Here is a 15,897-nt window from a genome sequence, read left to right on the forward strand (position 1 = left end):
TCCACTCTAGAATCTTTCAAAAATAGATTCAGAACATACCTATTTGCTTAAGCATTTCACTAATATCCATTCTTAAGCTTGTTCTGTATTTTCACTGTAGAGGCAAACATAAAATGCACTTTGTGTCCTATCAGGAAGAAAAGTGCTATATAAATAACATTATTATTATTATTATTATTATTAGAGATAATTTCACCTTAAGCATAGAAAAGGAATGTTTACTATACCTGAAGCTTAGATGTGGTGTTCTCAACCTCACGAGTCAGTGATACCAAAATTTAGTACCAGAGTTTAAGAATGGATTAAATATGTTTCTAACAGAAGAATAAAATGGCCATCATTGTCCAAGTCATAAACTACAAATCCAGCTAAATTGAAATGTATAAATAGAGTGCATAAGTCATGCTGCTGAATGTCAATGCAAATAAGACCTTAAGGATTGTATAGAATCTTTTTTGCCTCTGCAAAATGGAAAAAAAACATTTACATTAAATGTTGCTGCAATTGCATTCATCTCTGTCTTGCAATACTGAAAAATGTTTCTGCGATCCATGCTGTTTTAAATATGCCTTTCTCTGCTTATTATGTTTCATTACTATACAAACTGGCCCAATCCAGATCCTGAACCTTAAATGTTACTATAGATTTACTTTTCAAATATGGGAACACTAAACTGGATGAATAAAAGCTGTCTAATTTGTGAATGAGTGTATTTTTAAGTTTGAAAACCAAACCATTGGTACATTTTATTTTGTAGTAGTATACTGTAGATAGTACATGCAAATATAGTATGTGAATCTCTTTTATTGTCCAATTTGCAATGTGCTGGGGGAATTTAGTTAGTTTTTTCTTGCCTATATTAATTCCTCCCTTACATGTACCTGTTATCGGCATATAAATTACTTTGAGCATCTACCATTTTGTGTATCAAATCATTCTGTGCAATCCAAATGATATTGTCAGATTTGCTATTTATAAATGAACTACAGGATGTGGATTAGTAGATGTATACAGGTGAATCAAGATTGTTTCCAGCAAATGCAATATATTGGCATTACCTACATAGATGCAATATTTCATTAAGTGCAACATATCTGATTGGACAATCAGGATAAAATTACAAAATAGTAAATGCTATTGTTAATGGTAATACTTACATTTACCTTCCCTAGGCAATTGTTATTCATACTATACATTATTTAAAGTACAGATGCTGCGACCATGGGGAAAGGTGATTTGCTGATCCTACTGTATAATAATTTTGGTAAAGGCAAAGTGATGCTAATATAGTATGACAAGCTACTGCTGTGCTCTCAATAGACCAAAACAGCATAATCTTCTAAGCATGAATGTGTAGAAATAGCACTCAATGAAGTGGCTCCAGCTACCATCACATTCCATGTAGACATACAGATGCAGCCATGCCCATCATGGTTACATGTGGGTGATACATGCACTCCTGGCACAGCTAGGTGCACCAAGCAGAATCTTTTGGAGGGGTGGGGTTATCTGCACAACAGCTTCTGTATTGGGAGCCTCTGGTAGTGAGAGTTGTCCAGGCTTTCGAGCCATCACATACACATGGTATGGGGCAAGTGTGCATCTAAAACGCGCACACATGGAGATGTGAGTGCGATTCTAGATGTAGCCAAGATGATGGATGTCATCTGTAGATGTTACCATGGACACATGACACCTACAAAAACTTTCAAGTAAAATATATCGTCAGCGACGTAAATCTCATACTTCAACTGACTTCCTCCAAATGACTAACTGTATCTTATATGATCTTATCATAATGCTCTGGACACTGCCAAAAAAACATATTTCCAATCACTCATCTCTGCTCAATCCTCGAACCCCAAGCAACATTTTAATACATTTAGGGCCTAATTCAGACCTGGTTGCTAAGATGCGTTTTCATACAGCAGTCGATCAGGTCTAAACTGCGCATGCGTAAGCACCGCAATGCGTAGGTGCTTTGCACGGGTACAAAGCAGATCGCCATTCAGCGATGGGTTTGTGCAAAGAATCCTTTCGCATTGGTGTTTGCAAGGAGATTGACAGGTAGAGACCGTTTGTGGATGTCAACTGACCGTTTTCTGGGAGTGTTTGGAAAAACGCAGGCATGTCTATGCATTTGCAGGGAGGATTCCTGATGACAATTCCGGTCCAGTACAGGCTGAAGTGTTCGCAGCGGCTGAGTAAGTCCTGGGCTACTCAGAGACTGCACAAAATCTGTTTGTACAGCTCTGATACACATGCGTTTGCACTCTTGCAAAGTAAAAATACACTCCCCTATGGGCAGCCACTATGTGAACACAGGACTGCAAAAAAAACCTAGTGAGTGAACAAGTCTGAATTAGGCCCTTAAAGATCTTGTTTCCTATTTCAAGCACAAGATTGATAAATTCCAAAATGAAATGGTATGCTCTTCCACAGCCAGTTACCTGCTCAATTCCTTTCCTGAACCCTCTGGCACCTTCTCTTCATTTGATCCCCTAAATGTAGATGAAGTACAGTATCTACACTCTTCTCATCTAACTACTCTCCTCTTGATCCTATACCCTTATAAATAAGTAAAGCTCTGTCTCCTTTGCTCATCCCAACCTTAGCAAAAATCTGTAATCTCTCTTTTACAGAACTTTCCTTATTTGCTTCCTACCTATCTTATCAACTTTTCAGTATTTATTTCACTGAATCCAACTCCTCCTTACTACCTCTATCAGTTGGAGTACCGGAAGACTCAGTCTGAGGTCCTCTGCTTTACTCAATCTATATCACATTTCTTGGCAACCTATACAGCTCTTTCGGATTTCAGTATAATCTGTTTGCGGATGATTCTCAAATCTACCTGACCTCCCCAGATTTGTCACCATCTGTATTTGGCAGTGTCACTGAATTATTTTTTGATATTTCATCTTGAATGTCATTGTGCCACCTCAAACATAATATTTCCAAAACAAAATTAATTATATTTCCACCGGCAAATTATAGTTACTGTACCAACCTGACATTATATAACTGTTGACAACTCAACAATAAATTCTACTCTACAAGCTCGCTGCCTAGGTGTTATTCTTTTTGAATTGTCCTTTGTTCCCCACATTCAATCTGTCTCAAAATCATATTACATACATCTAAGAAACATATAGAAATTATGACAATACCTTACCCAAGACATTGCAGAACTCTAATCCATGCTCTTATTATCTTCTGCATTGAATATTGCTTAGTCTCCTTACTGGTCTTCCCAAAAATAGGCTCTCGCCACTACAATCCATTCTAAATGCAGCAGCGAGGCTGATCTTCTTCACTAGACATTTATCGTCTGTGCATCTGCTCAGTTTTTCCCTCCATTGGTTACCTTTATTCTACCATAATTCAATATTAAATTCTTTTACTCACACACAAGCCCATTAACCAAACTACACCAACAAATGTCTCTTTCCTTATTTCAGAATATCTCCCTACCTGACCTCTCCGCTCTGCACCAGATCTGTGTAGCTCTTCCACATGCATTACTCGCTCCCACTCACAATAACAGGACTTTGTTCGGGCTGCGCCCACTCTGTGGAATGCCCTTCCACGCACAGAAAGGCTCACCACTAGTCTCCAAACCTTCAAGCATTCCCTGAAAACTCACCTCTTTAGTCAAGCTTATGAATTTTGGACCCACCCACATAACCTCAATGTCTCCCTATCTAATGACATCCTCTCTATACAGTCCACACATAACCTAACATATTTTGTCTTGCTTCACTTTCACATCCTCCTGACCCTTGGCCAACATTGCTGTGTGACCATACAGTATCATACTGCCTATTTATCTTTGCAATCTGGCCTGATCATTATGCAATAGGTAGCACCAATCCTTGTGTAACAATGCCTATTTCCCTACAGATTGTAAGTTTGTGAGCAGGGATTTCATACTTCTATGTCTGTCTGTTATTATTCAGTGCCTTTCTATTTATGTTGTTCCAATTGTAAAGCACAATGGAATATGCTACACTATATAAGAATATAAAAAACTGTTAAGAAATAAATAATAAGTAATATGTAGTATATTCTGGAAAAGGCTAGTTAGTTATTGGTGTGTTATATGCTGTCATGTAGAATATAAAAAATAAATATTACAGTAGTTTTATGTAGTTCTGTATGTCATATTGAATGTAATGTGTTCTTCATAAAAGAAAGTTTGAAAATAAAAAAAGTTTCAGAATCAGTTTTATTTGCCAAGTATACTGTACCTAATACAAATATACTGTACTGCCACTTTCTAAAACATTCTCGCTATATCTACAGTATGCATACAGTTGAAAAAGAATCAGTGATATTACAGCAACTTAACTAATGACATTTAAGGTTTCAACCTGTGTACCATTAGGATACTTTGAGATTGTGGAGTTTGCTGTCTGTGATTGATCAGGGAGGTAAAAATGTACTAAACATTTGAACAGATGTTTAAAGAAAATACATTGTAATATTGAATAATGTATTTTAATTCCATGGTTTACATACTAATATTTTAATTTGGGAGTGTTGTGGTCTTTAATGCACATATAATTAAATGTTAAAATGTATTTTACAGAAAAGTAAGGTTTAGGTTTTAGTCTTTTATTGCTTTATAATGCATATGTAAATATATTGTAAAGCTCAAAGTACCATTCACAGACTGTCAGATGATATTGAGATCAAAGCTATATGGCAGCTAATTGAAAATAACTTTTAAAAAAGTTAAACAGATCATTTAAGATTTGTTATGTAATAAAGATATTCTGGGACAATTTAAACGCTGTCTGGAAAAGTATTGTTCTAGCACAAAACTTGTATTACTGGCTATAATTGTAGGATTGTCTATGTTTAAAGTAGGCAACTGACCAGCACGCTAAAATCAAAGATTGCAGTGGATTCCTGATGCCCTTCAAATCCAATGATAGAAAAGGAGTTTAAGGCGTCACTATGAGACTTAAGAAAATGTAAATTGTGTTTGGCACCGCAACATTTCAGAGCCCAGCTTGCTCAATTCACAAGCTTAATTTAAGGCAAAAAAAATCTATATATATATATATATATATATATATATATATATATATATATAAACTGGAGGGTATAGGCGGCACTCAGAGTCTGACACACAGAGTTTAAAGACAAGCCATGTGTGTTTAATATCGACGTTTCGGGGGTCGAACCCCCTTCTTCAGGACACTGTGTCCTGAAGAAGGCGGTTCGACCCCCGAAACGTCGATATTAAACACACATGGCTTGTCTTTAAACTCTGTGTGTCAGACTCTGAGTGCCGCCTATACCCTCCAGTTTGTATTGGGGCTGCACACCCCGAGGAGGGCACCGGAGCGAATACCCCAACGGGGACAACAGAGTGCCGGGTTCCATCCATGGAATATATATATATATATATATATATATATATATATATAAATTGGTTTTCTAAATAAGGAGGCAGGTTTTGCGATGAAACACAGTGTCTTTGCTGGTATCATATACTGAACATAGCTTACACAGGCTTGGGCCTGCTCACATACTGTAGGTACATAACTTGAAAGGATCAAATGAAAAGTAAATTTCTTTGCATGCCCCATGCTCAACAGTCATTCTGCTTTAAGACACCTGCAGGCACCTTCCGCCATGCTATTCCTGGGACAGCCAATGTCCACAGTCCCTGGTACTATAAAACTCTAGCCTACTAACTGGCCTCTAGCAGGCACCAGTGCACCGTGCAATGGGTATATGGAAGTTTAAACTTCCTGCTTCTGACTTCCTGCTGGCTCTGGGTGAGCTGGAAAACTCGGAATTCCAAAATACTACTGCATGTGCAGAATGTGCAGGTCTTGTTTTCTTCTTTCTTGGAGGGAGCTGATCCCACACAAAAGTGGGCAATTGTGGGGAGTTACAAGCCTTCTCACAACATTATTATAAATATATCTAATTGATATATATATATATATTTATATATATCAATTAGAAGTGGTAGAAGATAGCAAGTGCTTAATAGTGTAGTAATTAATTACATATCAGTAGGGGTTTCTTTCTTCCTATAATGTCTCCATTCTAGACTGTAAGTTAGACACTTTCTGTTTTATCCAAATACTGTATATCCTCAGTATAAACAAAAGGTTCCCATAAAGCAGTATGTTTGCAATAATGTAAAAGCATTTATTCAAATAAAAAAACTTACACAGTGAATAACATAAAAAGGGTTAATGGCTTATTTGTAGTCCTGTGATCCAAATGGTGGTTGTTATCACAACAGGTCCAATGAAAGGTATCTCCATAGTCTCTCACTTCTTCAGGGGTAAATATATATATATATATATATACTTGAAAGGCCAGAGTGTGGACTGTTTGGAACCTATATATATATATATATATATATATATATCCTGGGAAGAAATACACATTAGGGTCCCTACCTGTTTTTAACTCTGGGACTCCCTCTGCCATTCAAGCACTGCTAGCAATACAGTCACCCTGGTGCTGCCCTATATGTGTCCTGAAGCTCAGATTCTGAGAGCGGACATATTTAATGCTGCTACAGTACAACACATTGAAAGATAGATTAAGTTTCAATGGAAACATTAAGGAGCGCTAGTAATATATTGATAAAATTGTTTTTTATTTATTTTATAGATAATAATTACCACATTATAAACAATCTACCTAGTAGCTACAAAGTAACATAAAACCACAATACAATGATTGAATATGCAATATACGTATTTTCAGCTAATTAGCTCTTATTAAAAAAGCAGTACTGCAGTCCAAAATTGATATAGTGGGATCAGGAAGTCCTCCAATTAGGTATAGTTAAGTGTAAAATAGAAGAAACCGTCCCACAGTATTGTTGTGAGTTGGTACTTTGTATTTATTGTAAGTTTCCTCGATTTACGAGACACTGATCTCACCCATAATGGCTGATCACCGCTGATTCCCGTCGATGGCAGTTTTGCGGTACGGACTATGAGCAGCTGGATGTATATCTCCTTAGTATTTCAAGAGGGGATGTCTTACACCTCCTGATGAAACCGCCGTTTGTTTGGGGCGGAGAAACGCTAAGAAATACTAAGGAGATATACATCCAGCTGCTCATAGTCCGTATCGCAAAACTGCCATCGACGGGAATCAGCGGTGATCAGCCATTACGGGTGAGATCAGTGTCTCGTAAATCGAGGAAACTTACAATAAATACAAAGTACCAACTCACAACAATACTGTGGGACGGTTTCTTCTATTTTACACTTAACTATACCTAATTGGAGGACTTCCTGATCCCACTATATCAATTTTGGACTGCAGTACTGCTTTTTTAATAAGAGCTAATTAGCTGAAAATACGTATATTGCATATTCAATCATTGCATTGTGGTTTTATGTTACTTTGTAGCTACTAGGTAGATTGTTTATAATGTGGTAATTATTATCTATAAAATAAATAAAAAACAATTTTATCAATATATTACTAGCGCTCCTTAATGTTTCCATTGAAACTTAATCTATCTTTCTAGTGCAAAAGGCATCCAGTTGCCACATAGGAGCTGCTTTTCAAATAAAATCAAACCAGACTAAATTGGTACATATCAAGTATATATAACATTGTATTAGCGCCCGATTAAGCAATTTTATGTGCATTGCCTATTGTTCAGTACAACACATTGCCCACTGTGCAACAGTCATCAGTGCAAATAGGAGGTAGGAAAACAGTGCATTCAAATCAATATCACCTCTTATCTGACAGTTGGAATTTATCACTGCTAAGGAGATACTTAGTGGATGTTCGTGCTGAAAAGGGGGTTCAGTCACCAGTTTCGCAACATTCCACAGCTCAGATCTGCTACACTTCACATCTCTGGTGAGTCTAATAGACACTACTGGGAATCCAGGAACCAGTGTTAAAACCTAATAATTTGGATTGAATTATGTCTTTAAGAACTGATACTGATTCTTTATTAAGTACTGAACGTGGGTTGTTTCACTTGTGGCATGTTGGCAGAAGGGTGTCATGATTTTCAATTGTTTCAATTGAATTAAGTGTATTCTAGCTAATATGTCCATTTTTGTTATTGAATTTTTATTGACACATGATTGTACGAATCAATACTGTATTGATAATTTTATTATAACTACAGCATTATCACATATTATTTTTAATAGATTGGTGATTGCAGCATAGTTTACTTTCTTTTTTCATGTGTAGTTTTTGGTTGGCATGCTTTAACAGCTGCTTGGTTCATTTATACCAATCCTTAGTCCAGTGCCAGGGGTTTGTTTTTTATTTTACCACAGTATTGTGTGCACTTTTATACATGCATATTATATGCATATTACACATTATTTTTTGTATCAAATTTAATAAAACAATAAACCACAGTTGATAATGCTTGAGTATAATCTCCAGATACACTTTAAGACTATTCAGGTATATGTAACCACATCATACTGTACATACAGTATACTCAGGGCCGGATTAAGCGTTGTGGAGGCCCGCACCACAAAAGTTGCTGGAAAATTTACCCACACGCTCAACTCTTGCATCATGCACACACACACCCGCGACACACACTCAGCTCACACACACACACATCCGTGTCACTTACACACATGCAAACACACATCACTTACGGGGTGAACAGCAGCAGACGTGAAGCACGCCTCAGCAGCTGACGGCTCACAGTCACTGTCTTACGGGAGCTCTTTGGTGGCCGCTGTCACTAAACATCTGAGCCACCAGAGGGAGCCTTTTGATTTAATATGTAGTGTGTGGGGCCCCTAATGTGTGGGGGCCCTGGTATATTCTACTTCGTAAGTGATTGATTTTTAAGATTGAAATTTTTTTTTTTTATTTATCTATAACTTTTTTCCTTTTGGGAAATATGTAATAAAGTTGGCTACTATTACAGAGTATGTGATATAGCATTTTATATCAGTTTATTAAAATGTGCACTTTATATGTAGAGCAGTGATGTGTGGTGAGGTGAGGTAGAGCCTTTCTTGTCATACTAACATATATGCCAGAGTTTTTGCTATATGAAATACTGTATATAAAAATACAAAGAATATTTTAGAAATATCTTCTTTGTATTATTCTAATAATTTTTATAGTTAAAACCCTTGAGTAACAAGTTTATTGCAAATGAGGCAGTGCCTCCCCAGCCTAACTATTCTGCACGGGTTCACTACGGCTGGCCGGCGGTCGGGCTCCCGGCGACCAGCATCCCGGCGCCGGGAGCCCGACCGCCGGCTTACCGACAGCTTGGCGAGCGCAAATGAGCCCCTTGCGGGCTCGCTGCGCTCGCCACGCTACGGGCACGGTGGCGCGCTACGCGCGCCACACTATTTTATTCTCCCTCTATGGGGGTCGTGGACCCCCACGAGGGAAAATAATTGTCGGTATTCCGGCTGTCGGGCTCCCGGCGCCGGTATACTGAGCGCCGGGAGCCCGACCGCCGGCAAACAGAAGACCACCCATTCTGCACATCTCAGCTAAAAACTCAGCAGATTTCAATCAGTATATACTGCTGCCCCTGTGTACAATGCCCACATGCACCCTTGGGCTTATATATTGTGTGTAAATATGGCTCTGGTACTAGCCAGTGACTCCACAGATATTTACCTCATTGCATGTTACTGATGTAGAGGTAAGTTATTGATTGTAGTACTATGTATTTATATGGGCTACGTATCAATGTATATTTTATCTGTATAGTTAGTAAGAATTTAGGACTTTCTAATGTGTGTTTCTATGTTTTTTTTCTTCAGTCTTTTCTGACTACTGATATCTGATAGTATCACATCACATACAATGTTACTCCCTTTTCTACATTTATTCTTTTACATTTTTATATTATTTAATATTATTTTTATTTGATATGAATTAATGGGATTTGTGGTTTGATATGCTTGAGCTTTTCTTGAAATTAGTAATGTTAATACTGTACATTTAAAATGATCCAGGTGTCATTCACTTATAATTGAAGGGATGGTATATAATGAGTCTACACTTTCGTTTGTCTTTTCTTTCCCTCTGATAAAAATACTCCAGCAGGGAAATACATAGGGAAATACAGCAGAGCTTACCACTGATACTGGACTTTTCATTGGAGACTCTTCCGGATAATTACATCTAATATCCACTACTGCCATGTCCCAGTTTAATTAAAGGCTTTTTACAAGCCAGTTCAGGGCTCCTCCAGCAGCACTCAAAGACATCATCAGTGCACATGCACAAATCACTGAGAAATGGCTGCGGCAGACATTTTCCAAGTCATTTATACCCGCACTGGAGGGCAGACACCGCGGAACTCGGGAGTGGTAAGTATAATCTATGGGTGCGGTGTGGGCACCCCTGGACCCAGGGGTCCATGTGCATTGCACACACTGCACCCATTATAGAAATGCCTATGCATTGGACCTCAGACTATATTTTATTTGTTGGAAAATTTACACATACTGTATGTATCTGTATGTGTTCAATTGGCAGATTTAGTTGGTTTCATATTATATCATTTGAACTTGGAAGTTCATTTGATATGGTACCAGTAATTTTAATTTATGCTTATGCTCATTTATATGTTGAATATTTTTTACACATGTTTATTTACAGTAGTTTTACTAGGCTCAAACATATAGAATTATTATTTTATTTTCCCAGTGTACTATACAGCGCTTCTACTATATATGTCTGTTGTGTTGGTTTTCCATTAAGAAGGCTGGCATCCCCTCATTGTAGTATCCTTCCTTATAGACTCTGTTAGGTTCAGTGCCAAAGGGGTAATGTTCTTTCTGTTCATATAACTTTTTGTATCAATGTTCCATAACCTCTGTTCATCTACTGGTCACATTCAAAATAGTTTTTTCTAGCAAATATTATAAAAAGCACCTTTTCCTTTAAGTACACCCTTCCTATTCTACACAGTCATGTGTACATATTTATTTGTATTAAGTAGAATGCTTTGCATTACAATGTATAAGTGTGCCTCCAAGAATCACAGTGGAGGTTACCTCTACCCAAACGTATTATGCTGATCTACATTGTCTAGTTCAGAGGTTTTCAAATGTGGTCCGCAACACACCATAGTGGTCCAGGTTTTAGGTATATCCATGGCTCAGCACAGATGGTTAAATCACATTGACTGAGGTGCTAATTAAGTCATATGTGGCTAAGCATGGACAAACTTAAAACCTGGACTGTTGGGGTGCCTTGAGGACTGTGTTTGAAAACATCTGGTCCAACAGATCATCTGTCTTCACTACTTGTGGAAACAGTTAATTTTCCTTATGCTAATATGAGCATCTGTCCACATATGCAAGTATCTGGCTAACTTCATATGTATGTCATTTGCAGCCGCAGGCATCATCTTTAATATTGACACTTTCAACCACTACATGCCAGGTGCAAATAATCCTTCTGAAACTGGTATTCACTCACCATCAGTAAACACGTACATGACACTCTCACAAGACTCTTCTGTTCTTTGAGTTCACATGGTAACTGCCTAGCTGCCTCCCAGAAATGCCCATTTCATTTGAAAAACAATTCAATCAAGCATGAAGCAAGTAAGCCATTCTTATATACTCTGCGAGATGCTTATGCAGCAGATGTTTAGTCTGCAAAGGCTTCTTGTAGAACATGCACAGCCTGCTGATAATCATTAGATGCATCCACATTTGGGCTTGAATCATGCCCATTATCTAATGCAAACCAGTTTTCACTACTGAGTACTTTTAATTATGGAATATTGCTGCTTAGAAATTCTAGTTTTATTGGTATACAGGTACAATTATTACAGTATTTTTTTTTGTTTACTATTTTTTTAAATCTTTTCATGTTTTGTATGTATATAATCTTCAGATCTGAAGGTACAATCCATTTTTAAAGTAACTTATAAGAGTATTTCTTTAAGTTACATCATGAAAATATACATTGAAACATTTTTCCTTTTCATTTTTTTAATGTATTGTATTCTTTAATTTCCAGTATTTATTGTATGTAATAACATCAAGCAAGAATTTATCAATTATGACATGATTATTGGCTTATAATTACTGTGTAGTAAGCAATAACTTAATTCAACATTAGAATTACTCATGTATTTACTATATATTTTATATATACCAAACCATTTCAAACAACAGACTTCACAAAAGAGGCACCATCTCTAATAATTTTTGTATCAATCTGTTTATGGTGTGGAATGATTCGGACATTGCTTTCGGACAACTCATTGAATGTCATAATGCCACTGACTGTCTGGGATAAATTCACAGTAAGATTGAAAAAAGGTGTGATTGACTTCTTGATGTAAAAATTATTAGGGATGGTGTCTCTTTTGTGACATCTGTACATTCTATGGAGATGGATCACTATACTTTATTACAGATGCAAAGTTGTCACCCAAACAATTTACCATACTCACATATGATATGCATTAGGCATATTAGTAGTGACATGCATTTGGCTGTCACCTAGATTGACCAACTCAAAGAAATATTTGTAGCTCATGGGTACTCCCATGTTAAATTGACTCATACTAAAAATAGACTGCTGGAAATTATTCGTTGTGTATTACTTGAGAAAAAAGCTACAGCTAAATCTAAGGAAGTAGATTATTGCAATGGGAGGACCAATTTAACATTAAGTGCTCTGATATCAATACAATAGGCAAAAAAACATTGACATATAATTAAATCTGATTATTCTTTCCTTTATCGATTACAGAATTGATGCTATACTCCTCTATAGAGTGCAATTTATGAATCTTCTGGTTAGATCTGACACCACTGACGGAGATGTAAACATTACCCATGTTTACTGTTTATTTTCTAAAAAAATGGGTTGGTTAAGATATACCTGCATGGCAAGCAGATGCTTAATTGCAGGAGATGTATTTTCCCACCCACCATTCAGGAATTAAATACCATATTTGTCAACACCTTAACTTTAATAACTCTTCCGTGATTTACCAAATAATTTGTCCCTGTTGATTGTCATACACTGGCAAGACCCAATACAAATTAAAGAAGCTATGGCTAGTGCCACCTATCGTTTTAGCATTGGAGCAGCATTGATTAATAGAACTAGTGATCAACCTTTAGCCAGTCATTTTACCTGTGATATAGAATGATAGGTCATGTTCACAAACCTGCGAGAGGCACTGATCGAAATCACATGTTGTTACAATGTGAAGCTCAGTGGATTAATTACTTAAATGTTATTGCTCCCTGTAGTTTAAATGAATCTTTGGTTTTATCCTGTTTTTAATTGAGTATATTTTAGGTTTTACTGTATTTCTATTGTCTTGTACTAATGTTATATTTGTATGGCTGTACATTGTTTTTTTCGTATTAAAGTGTTGCTGCTCAGTGTTTGTGTTGGGTGACTGAGGTCACATGGCCAGCATCCACACAGGATGTGATAATGTCATTAGCCACCAATGCCAGATGGGTGTCCGGTTCCACTCCCCGCTCACTCGGGTGTTCAGCATAGAAGGTAAGAAATACTATTTTATATGACACAGTTGTCCTGACTGCTAGTTGGAGCTGAGTGCTGCACCTTTGGAGAACCATACAGTATACTTCCTCGGAAACCAGAACAGGGCAAAATGACATCATCCCGCTGTCAGATTCTCGCAGGGTTTGGATTCAATATAAGGAGATGCGTGTCACCGCCATTTTCACTCCAGTCCTGGAGAGTGTAGTGAGAGGACGTGTCTCCATCCTCAGTGTCAAAGTGGGGTGGCGATTATAGTGCTGTCTTGTGCTGCTCAGTCCAGTGTAGTGTCTTAGCTGCATCAGTCAGGCCAGTGACCAGTCACAGTGGTGGTGTCCTCTGCTGCCATATGTCCAGTGCTGCTGTATAAGTCCCTTACAGTGTTGCTGTGTTGTCCTGCATCAGACTAGTGGTAGTGTCCTGTGCATCAGTCAGTCCAGTGACCAGTCACAGTGGTGGTGTCCTCTGCTGCAATATGACCAGTTCTGCTGTCAGTAATGGCTCTTTTTGCCCAGGGCACCACTGCCCCAAGGACGCCGCCGCTGCCATGGCAAGAGCCGCTACTCCTGATCCCCGCTCTCCTCGGCTGCAGAGGATGCTGTGGGCTATGTGGGCACCGCTGCAGCCGGCTTCAGTGACAGACACTAGAGGTCATAATTGACCTCTAGTGTTTATGCAGTGCTGCTATGGGAGAGACGTCATGACGTCTCTCCCATAGAGAGGAGCCAGTGGCCGGAGACAGAGGGCAGCGCAGCAGTGGTATGAAAGCAGGAGCGGGGCTGGCAATTTTTTTTTCTTTTGGTGTTTGAAAGCGGTGCTACTAAAGGGGACACAGCTACAGGGGGCACAGCTACTCGGGGCAAGTCAACTGGGGGCATATCAACTGCGGGCACAGCTACAAGGGGGAAAATCAACTGGGGGCACAGCTACAAGGGGCACATCTATAGGGGCACAACTACAGGGGTCAAAACTACTAGGGGGCACTGCTACAGATGGCAGAGCTACTGGGGGCAAATCAACTGTGGGCACAGCTACAAGGGGCACAGCTACAGGGGGCACAATTACAGGGGTCACAACTACTGGGGGCACTGCTACAGGTGGCAGAGCTACTGTGGGCAAATCTACTGGTGGCACATCTAGGGGGCACTGCTACTGGGGCACAACTACTGGAAGCACTGCTACAGGGGGCACAGCTACAGGGTGCACAGCTACAGGGTGCACAGCTGCCGGGGGCACAGCTACAGGGGGCATCATCTTCTTGGGGAAAATATACTGGGGGTACAGCTACAGGGGGGCACAAGTACAGGGGTATAACTGTGGCCATGCCCCTTCCCTTTTAAGAAACCACACCCCTATTTTTGGGCACGCACCAACTTTATTTTACCTGTGGGGGGCACCACAAGAAACGTTTGCCCTGGGCACCACAAGGTCTAGAACCGGCCCTGGCTGCTGTATAATAAGTCCTTTACAGTGTCGCTGTGTTGTCCTGCATCAGACCAGTGGTGGTGTAATGTGCATCAGTCACTCCAGTGACCAGTCACAGTGGTGGTGTCCTCTGCTGCCATATGTCCAGTAATGCTGTATAATAAGTCCCTTATAGTGTCGCTGTGTTGTCCTGCATCAGACCAGTGGCGGTGTACTGTGCTGTATATTATTTACTCCAAATAAAAGGGTTATTAACATTTAATCCAAATATAATTTTTACAGAGTTTGCCCAGTGTGGTGTAGGGGTACGCTCGGCTGTACTGCATATTATTATAATAGCTCCAAATAAAAGGGTTATTATTATCCAAATTAAATTTACAGGCTTTGCCATGTGTGTGGTTTAGGGGTATGCTCTCCTGTGCCACCAATATTGTGCGTGTATTACATCTGGCCAAATTCCAGCACGTCCCATGTTGTTTGTGCCGCACACTTGTGTCGCTTAGCTTAGTCATAGAGCTACCTCATTGCACCTCTTTTACTTCTTTGCATGATGTGCTGTTTGGGACATAGTTTTTTTTAAGTGCCATCCTATCTGCAACTACAGTGCCACTCCTAGATGGGCCAGGTGTTTGTGCCGCACACTTGTGTCGCTTAGCTTTGTCATACAGCTACTTCATTTCACCTGTTTTTCTTCTTTGCATGATGTGCTGTTTGGGGCCTATTTTTTAAATCTGCCATCCTGTCTGCCACTGCAGACTGCCACTGTTTGTGCCGCACACTTGTGTCGCTTAGCTTAGTCATAGAGCCACCTTGGTGCAAAATTTTTGCTTAAAACCAATATTGTGAGGTGTGAGGGTTCAGAATAGACTAAAAAAGAGTGGAAATGAATGTTATTGAGGTTAATAATATCGTAGGATCAAAATTACCCCCAAATTCTGTGATTTTAGCTGTTTTTATGTTTTTTTCAAA

Source organism: Pseudophryne corroboree, chromosome 8, assembly GCF_028390025.1.
Source record: "Pseudophryne corroboree isolate aPseCor3 chromosome 8, aPseCor3.hap2, whole genome shotgun sequence".
NCBI lineage: Eukaryota > Metazoa > Chordata > Amphibia > Anura > Myobatrachidae > Pseudophryne > Pseudophryne corroboree.